Raw genomic sequence first — 10,164 nt, 5'->3', positions numbered from 1 at the left:
TATTTATTCTTAAAAATTTTACAAATAATTTTCTATATATTTTGGCACATATTTTAAATTAGTATGCCAATATCATTGTCATTAGGTAAGTACACAATTCATATCGATTACTTCCTCAACAATCTACGTCAATTGTCAGATAGTGTACGAAAGTAGGAGATCCCTGCAAGTTATATTCGATAAAAGATCAGTATGCAGCTAAACAACCATCTTAAACGTATAATGAGCGTTAAAGATAGATATTGAGGCTTAAATTATAAGTAATCTTCAGATTTCAAACTTTAATATTTAATCATGATTATTCTGATTACAGTGTTAACGAAATGTTAATATAATTTCGTGCGATATATGATAAATTTCTGACAGATTTGAACAAGCGTTTCAATACTTTTGTGACTTAATTTAGATAATATAAACATATCCACGAAGCAAACGAATCGCATCAGGTCAGAGAATTCAGAGCTGCTCTATGTATAGTACAAATAGTAATCAATTTACGATCAATATATTACAGTAATTTGTCTTCGAATTAGTACATTAAACAGAGCAACGTCCCGTTAGAAAACGAGTGTAAAGCGAGAATTATCACGAAATTACGACGAACTGCGAACGATATAAATTGACGAACTAATAATTATATTCAATGGCACGCGTAAAATTTTCACGTGAATTTTATGAAGACAAGTTTGCCCATTTGATTTCAGTGTGGAATATAAATACAGATCCATATGGATTTTTATACTCGTAGAAAAGTACAAAATGTTACATTTCGACGATGAACGAGGCACGAACAATCGCCAAACGAATTTGTACGTTCGAGATGGGTTATGTATCTGCAGAAAAATCAATATCCATTTAAAAGGCTATACTTCGTTTCATGCGACTTTATACAGGCACAGTTATACGATACTAGTGAGAAAATATTAGTCGAGTTGCTGCTCGAGTGTCATTTATTTCTTTCGATATTAAACCAAATTTATCTCACTTTTGACTTTTTTTGCGTTTATTGTGATTTCATTTGACTTTTTCCATGCTGAAAAGAGATAGCAATATCGGATGTTTAAAGATTAAAGATTTTGTATTAGTAGTTTATAGGATGCTAGTAAGAAAATATTGTATTTATTAAAAAATATGCAAAATAAAATTTCACAATACATTTGTACATGCGTTTGTTTCATCCCCATGAAATCATAAAAAAACATGGGCTTGACATTGTATTTGTACTTTCTATAAACTTCTCATTATTTAATATTTTTTATAAACTTTTTTCCACCCTATCAAAGACATTACGATAAGGATTCCTACTTTTCCGAATAAACAATAAAATAAATGCCGACGAATTCTACTTAAATGAACCAGCAAACTAACAAACTAACAGAAATCAAACGCAGCCGATTTGTACAGAGCGATCGTTAACCCCCGAAAGCTCGACCCCGAAAAGTAGTCTAATTAATTCTCGACGATAGCTGATCGCGGGTTATTAAATTCGATCGATGAATCAACGAGGTTGCCAGGAGCGAGGCAAGAATCTAGAACGGCGTTCCGGCTTAATAGGCGATCGGGATGAGGGAGGGTTGGCGATGGTAACGACGGGGGTAACAATGGTCGGCTATTATGCAGAACCTTCTCGTTTTCTACGCTCCGGTTACTCGCAATACGAGGCCCGTCCACCACGAGACTTAAGCGTGTATGTAAACGATTCCTAATTATCGGTAGCGACGACATGGCCCATGGCAGTACAACCTCTTAGAGGACCGTCCTTACAGGGAACGAATCGCTGAAGAACACGCGATAAAACAGGAGGCGAGCAGCTTGTACGTTGGAGCGTCTTGAAAATTACCCACGATCGTCGATTCGGACGAGGATCCCACGAAGAAAGCAGAGATAGAGAGAGAGAGAGAGAGAGAGAGAAAGGGAGGAGTAGAATTTGCGATAACCGCAATTACGGAACAGGGATCGATGCCAATTTCGTGGCCGCCCGAATTCTATCACCGTCCCTGAAATGATTCTTGCAGTTACGGCACACACAAATATTTGCCGAACCGGGTAATGCTCCTTAATCGATCGAACCGGATCGAATCGCTATCCCTATATTTGCCCCCGTTGTTGCGGAAACATCGGTCTCGGTTAAGTAAATAAGCTTATCCAGCGACAGACCGTTGATGAAGAATTAGAAAATTGGTCGTGTGATATGTTGATTAAGGTGGGACGAAAAAATCGAAATTATATGATTATTTTCTAACAGTTAAAGAAACTTGCCACTACTTTTTCAGATTAAGCGAGTGAAATTTTATCTTTGGACATTTCAGGTGCTGCAAGAGTTTTTTTTTTTTGAAATGGAGAAACAGTTTAAAATTAATAGTTCTCACTTCTCGTGACATTCGATACTTGGTTCGTAGTAACAATACGTGGATAATAATGAAACGTACAAATAAATGGCAAATTAATCACTGAAAACGGTACTTATTACTACTCATGCAAATTTATAAATGTAGAGATACAGATAAAGAATTGAACGTTGAACGAAGGAACGTTTCACAGCCACGATATTAATAAAACAAAATTCAATATATTAATTTAACATAAATTATTCTTAACAGATCAAAACTAAAAAGAAACTAGAGAAACTGCAATTTTTTAACATTTTCTATTCAAATATACTTTATTCCAGACATAGAATACGAAATTACAAAATAACCTTCCTCGAACTTCAATCAGAAACACTCCGATATTTATCCACACACGTGCCTCAATATCCATTCACGACACCAATACATTTTCTAAAAATGTTTGTTTTTCAACCGATTCAGAAACTCGTACTGGTATAACACGACCGCGTTTAACGCGTCGACCACGAGTCATCGGTGACCCACGTTATTAAAATTTTTAGAATGATGTGAATGACCTAGATGAATCCATCGTCAGAGAAAAATGCCCAGATACGATATAATATTTAAAAAAATTAAATTTTATGCTGCGATATTTATTAATATTTCTCTACTTACTTACTTATTTTGTCTTATTTATATCCTTTAATAATTATTAATATTTGATTTAATATTTCACTGCTGCGGGCAATTTACGGTTCCCGGGGCAAAATATCTAAAAGAGCAACAGTCAACGTGTTAATGTTTGTAGCGTCAGTGAAACTCAGGATCGATTTACCCCCAAGATCCTGCGATCAGTACCAATATCGAAAGGGCAGGTATTTCATGAGATCATGTTTCGGTTATTCAATGAACCAAATTACGTGGGTTAATCAGCGCGGAGACAGCGGGGGCGGCGAGCATGAAGTAGAACAACTCGGTGTTGGTCAGACGGGCAGAGCAAGCACCGATATTACAGCGTGGCATCTCTACGTAATATAATGGAATGTGGGGTACATGGAAAGCGTATTTGGGAGTTCGGTGTTCTCAGCGATTCATCGCGTGTACAGATTCGCTTTGGAATATTGCGCGGAGAGACGCGCCGATTGGTGGCTGGGAATTAGTCAGAGGTCACACGTGATAGCTTCGACGCACACGTGCACGCTGTTGCGATTTCGTGGCGGCTGCTTTGCGACCGGAAACGTGCCAACAGTGTCATTGTTGAGATCAGTTCAGACGTTGGCTAATTGTGCTACGTGTTCTTGTCAAACTAATATAGGGTCTCATGGGAATATGTGGAAGAGCAACGGTTTACAGTGGTGACTGTGCGATAAGGAAACGTAACATGACATATAAGTCGGTAAAGTTTGATAAAGTATCGCATATTGGGATCCGTGCTTTGAAAGATTCTGTATGTATAATGGGGGGAAGGGCATTTTCTGGAAAAAGAGTTCATACGATAGGGTGGTGAATATAGTAAATTGCGTTAGAAATGTTGGTACTGATTTTGTAATATGAGCTACGTTTGAATTGATAATCATGATAATCTGGAAGGCTAGAACTTTGTTCTTTTTATACTCGCGAAAAAAATAAAAATAAATAAATAAAAATGATCTTTTTAGGATGTACTGTAATTGGGACGTATATTATTCTTGGAAATTTTCTAGGTTGAACAGATGCATTGAAAAAATTGTCAAATATTTTTTATTTTCTAAAAAGAAAATAGCAAGACATTAATCTCTTTCATTGAAAAATGTATCGAAAAATATATATATATAATTTGTTCATTTAATTCAAATTTATTTAAAAGAACAATTCGTAATTCTTTCTAATATACCGTATTATTTATTTTTTTAATATTAAGAACAGATTATAATAAAAGTAATTCAATAATTAAACAGAATTTGGAGACTATAAAATACGTTTATAAATCACAAAATAACACACGCAGCACTACTATTTATGCTTAACTTTTAATAATTTAAATATGACGAATGTAATGTGATTATGAAATTGTTTATAGCCTGCGCACTGGAAAATTATTCCACTTTCTTTCAGTACTATGCATTCATTTGCTAAGGCCACATACATATGTATGTGTACGCGAAGGAACTGAACATAAATTTCCGAAAGTAGAGTCATCCATTATAGGTCAGACGTACTTCCTCGCAAATAATAATCACTATCATCGTTCACGTTCTACCATATGCGACACAATATAGCGTTCCTACTTTATCTAGTTCTTGTCAAATTTACACAATTCAACCTGCAAAATATGGCAACTGCATAATGTAATGTGATTCAATTACCACCACGATAAAATACATAAACCGATTTAGCTTAAAATAAATATAATGGAAAGAGAAAAAGTTTTCTTCGTACGGATTTCCTGGAATTTGTTCCAGAACGATATTTCCCAGTATCGTTTTAATGTTTCAAATGCCTGAGGAGTATTTTTATTGTGTTTTGGAATTTCTGTTTATTTTGATTTCGAAACTTCCGTTTGTAAGAAATTTTTAGTCGAAATGTACCATATTAAGAGAGAATATTTTTTTTGGAAAGCAAATATTTATGTATTCGTGAAAATACTACAGAACATGATCTTTATTGAAATTCTGAATAAAATGTTATTAGCAAAAAAGGCTTTTGATTAAAGTAACTAAAAAATACGAAATGTTCTTTCAATTCCCATTTCTAATTTATAACATGATGAACTTCTGATTCCTACTGATATTTAAAATATTAAACGAAATAGATTTTCAGATAATGAAATATCAATTGACAGTCAGTGAACCAATATATATTGTTGTTTCGATATTTCTTAACACAGTAATTCTAATAATGTGTATACAATAACTCTGCATAATTTGATTTCTGTTCCTCTATTTCCGTCTGAATTTAAATTATTTCTACCGGTATCAATCAATCTTAATTATCATCACAGTTAACTTTCTACGAACACGACACAAAGTCATAATTATCGGTAGAGTAGAATTTCATTTGTCTGAATTTATCAAGGAATAAACAGTTCGTGTAACTGAATTTCGTACAACAGAATTTCACCAATTCCTCCCACTATTATTTTTCATTCGCGCAATAGAAATTCACGTTCAAGGGTTTAGTTAGTCAAACACTATCGAAACTTTCGTTTCAAATGGAATTCAGTACAATAGAATTCTAATATGGAGTTCTACTCTGATATACAGCTCGAAGCTTTCTAACTTCAATATCGATCCATTATTAATTCGGATCGTAATCTCGTTGATATTAAAAAAATTTCGTCGATAAGTAAAATGACATCCAACAAGAAACCGATACTTTGTCTCGTAATACAGGCAACTTTAGCCCGCCATATAAAATTTATAGCTGGACTCGAGGGTAAGTAAGGGTTGAAAAAAGCTATGCACGAAAGCGGTTCGTATAATCGATGAGTGTAAGATCTATCAACATGAAGTATATTGCTTCAAGCGATTACCTCGGGTAAATATAATACATGTAATTTCTCTATGTTTCAGTATGTTGAACAAATAAACTGGAAATATGTATATCCTAAGATAGAGCGATAAGGCGCGAAGAACGGAATTTTATTTCTGCCCTCGCTGATGTTGGTGAATAACATGTTGATTTGAAGTGGTATTTTTTTCCCTTTTTTTACTACAACTGTGTTGTGTATGCACTGACGTATGCACTGATGTAGTTTCCACTTTGTCAGAAATATATATCATCTCGGAAGAGGAAAAGAGAGAGCGATTAGGTAAAAGCATCATAGAATATCTCAGATTTTTAACTTCCACGGTGAATAAATTACATGTTTGTGATTTGTCGGCTTTCAGTCGTGTTATTAGTACATTTCGCCGACATTACAAATTCATATTTTTCGGTGATAGACCTGAAAAGACCTCTCTTCGAAACCCGATGCATCATAATATGTCATCATAGAATAGCTTGTTGTTTCTTCGAGCTTCACGGATTGAAGAAAATTCCAATCAGCATGCTTTAAATGTCACTCACACCCTTGCGATATCAGCACTGACGTGAGGCGATGCAAACTATTACGCAAGATTAGCAGAATTTTCTTCGGATTGCCCTCGATCGATCGAACATTTACGCGATGCTATTTATTCCTTGGAAAAGCCGAATTTATGACCTTGGCTATTCTGACACGACAAACATAGAAAGTATAAAATGCATATATACGTACAACAATGAATATACAACAGCAACGAATAAAATAGCTACGATTATTGTATTCGATTGTACTCGAACACGGGTATCACAAAAATATTTACGAATATTCCCACGTTCTTTATTCCTTGGCCGCGGAATAAGCGATGTTTTAAAGCTACCAAGAAGGTTGGGAAAATACGGATTGAATTTTAGGAGGCTCAAGCTTAAGGCTTTAAGGACTCAAATAATGCTTACTATACTATTAATTAGTCACTAATTGTAAATGACATAAAAATAAAAAAATCAAGGGGAACCAAGACTTGCGATCTTTTTCGCGTGAATCCTTCATACGTAATATTTGCTTTCTATATCGACTTTGGAAACCATGTATCAGTCAAAGAATCGTTAAAAGGGCCTAATTGCAAGATACTAAGGAAACATGCAATACCGGCGCGGCACTGCACGGTATTAAATCAATATTCGCCATAATTCGTTGGCTCTGTCGTGTCGCACGCGACGGAACTTGACACGCCTGCGAGAAACTTTCGACGATCTAGCGATCTAAACTGAATTTTCCAGCGAAAAAATTTCCGCTTCGATTGAGCGGGATAAAAACGCGATAAAAAAAGAGCCGGATACAGACCGCGTAGGAAAATTTGTTGTCCATTTGAACTCCGTTTACAGCTGCTCTGTTATCCCGACCGTGTCACGCGCTTGTAAAGCCGTTAAATTAAAATCCAATTGGAAACAATAGGTGTCCCAATCGGCCACCGAAATAGGACGATCGTTAGGGAGACAAAGCGGAAGCGCTTTTTCCATATTCGCGACTGCGGGAAACGGGGATCGTTTCTCTCGCTTGTAGATCCTTGTTTTGACGATTGTTCGATGACGTTTGGAACGTGGACATCCTCGTTCTCTCCGTGGACGTTGTTTTCCTGCCGACTTTTTTTTCGCCGCGTTTCAGTTTCGAATATTCCAGTCACGTTCCGATTTTAATTATTCGTCAATTTCTTTTTTCTCCTAGTCGATTTCGAAAGTTTGCTTTCACTAGATGTTCTATCGCCAAAGCAGATGCTTCATTTGATCGAACTGTTGGTATTACGATCGAAAAAATCTACGACAGCGTATCATTTATGTACGATGAATTTTGGCTTTGTCAGAATCCGGATATTCTTTTTGGAGAATTTCAACTGCTTTGTTAACTTTAATGTATACTTTCGTGTATCTGAGTTTTCCTCGTGTTGCAGCTTGGAAAAATATTTTTGATACTTTTCATCGATCATTTATTTATTTCATTACTTTTCTCTGATTTAATTGACTTTGAATGAAATCGTACATATTTTATAGTTTTTATCGATTTTTCGCAGATTTAAATTGACGAGTTCAGAGAAAAATCATTAGAATGAGAATACGATTTAGGATACAATTTATAAAATTCTTTAGGCACCTTTCAGCCATTCAGAAGTCATATTGATCAACTTCATAAATGCAAACGTACAAAATAGCGATAATGTGACAAACACTGTTTTATAGGATTATCTTAAAATTTATATCATCTTCTTGTAATGAATGGACTTTTGCAAATAAAATTTGTTTCTTGAAAATTCAATTAATTAATCTCGCACTTATGCAAAGAAATTAAGAAATATACAAAAAGTGAATTGATTCAGAAAGACAGTTGATCATTTTGCCTTTGGAAATGTTCAAATGACAAAGCTATTCAGTTTATATTTAATTTGTTCATTTGTCGTCGCTCCTTGCTTTCTAATGTACAAACGGTCAATGTTGATCATTAAAGTTTTAATACACTCGAGAGCAACGTCAACAACACACGGAATGTCTAAATGGTTGCACATCTAAATATCAATTATGTCTGATATAGTCTAATTTTAATAACCAAACGAGAACTGGTGTTCTCTGCTAAATAGAAAAAAAAAAAAAACTAAAGAAAATTAATTGAATTGTGAATGAAAATTCAACGTCTGTTATAAGATGTGCAAGAAATCTTTTCACAAAGTATCGTCTTATTTACTAATATGATAACTATCATAATATGCTAGTTTTTAATAGAACTCTAGGCAAATTAAATCTCCTTTAACTTGTCGTAAAAATAGGAAGTTAGATCGAAATGATTGAAACATCAATTTAAAATTGAAAATGCAAAGTTCGAAACTCGAAGTTGAAGTTTGAAACTGATTTCCGGATTTGGAAAACCGATACATTGCATTCGAAAATTAACTTCATTTTATTGAAATGAAAAAGTGCCACAATAAACGCCACTTTTCGAATTTAATAGTACAATTGATTAAATTCAATTTGATGGAAATTAAATCTAAAGATTTTTACATAAAGTTTGCAAATACAATCATATCAATTTTAACACATTTATGTTCAAAGTTATTCGAAGCGTATATATAACATTCTGCTTCAATAATTTATTCACGATTTAAGTGAACGATAAATCTATCTGTTCTCAATAACAACGGTCCTAATTTTACTTTATAATATCCTTTTTACAAAAATGTCGAACAGAATATATTCCTCTCATCGATAAACTGAGAATATTTACCCAAATACGTATCTTTACGAATATGATTGAAAAACCTGGAACTTTGAGAAAAACGTATTCTGTCTACTAAATACTACAACAAGTATATTAAATATTTCATTTTGATACAATTTAATATCTTTAAATCTTTCATAAATACATAAATATCTATACTTCAACTATCGATGATTAAAAAAGAAATTCTCATAAGCCAAAGAAACATTTACTTTCATAAGGGTTAATACAATAATTTCCAACCAGAAATTGTAAAATCAATCAGATCAGCATCGTTAACTAATAACTTCAAAAACCCATCTCACTTCTTATTCCGCGAACATTTTCCTCGATCCTCGACTTCGATTCGCGTTTAGATTGAATTTATCGGTTCTCAGGATCAACACTCTCGTTCACTAACCCTGGTAAACTTGGTCTATCCCTTGAAACGTTTCAAACGAGTCGCTCAAACCCGCCTCTCTCGTCTGTTTTCCCTATGTCTCTCTGAATTTGTTACGTCCGGCTTGCCTGTTTCCGACTTTCGACGTTCTAAACGGCTGGATACGTCGTTTCAACGATCGTTACGAAAAACGTCGTCGACGACGAGTCGACCATCTTCCAAGGGTGCCTCGACGAGTTACGCAAGTCGTATCCTATCTTTGCCTTTCCGGCGGTCGTTGCGCCTCGTGTTTCCGCTTTCGTGGAATTTTTCCCGTTCGTTTTAATTCCTTAGTCCGCTTTAATTTCCTCGTTTCGAGGCTCCGTTACGTCAGTGTCTTGAATAACGATTACCGCTTCTGAAACGATCCGTCTGCTACTCGAGTAGCCTTTTCACGAGTTTCGTTCGTCTCCTTTGCACCGATCCTCCAATTTGGCTTGTGTTAGCAGCCAGTCGTAGACCGACGACACTCTGTTCCGTCAACGTGGACGTGAGATTGTTAAAAACGATTCCTTTTTTTTATTCTGTTGCTTACGGAACGTCAAAAAATATGTATGGAATATTTATAAGGCCAATTTTAGACATTGAAATGACGAAAGCGAAGTTCAGGTAGAAAAATATGGTTCGAAACTCGTTTTCAATGCTACCAT

This window comes from Bombus pyrosoma, linkage group LG7 (assembly GCF_014825855.1).
Source record: "Bombus pyrosoma isolate SC7728 linkage group LG7, ASM1482585v1, whole genome shotgun sequence".
Taxonomy (NCBI): Eukaryota; Metazoa; Arthropoda; class Insecta; order Hymenoptera; family Apidae; genus Bombus; species Bombus pyrosoma.
This window is presented reverse-complemented; position numbering follows the sequence as displayed.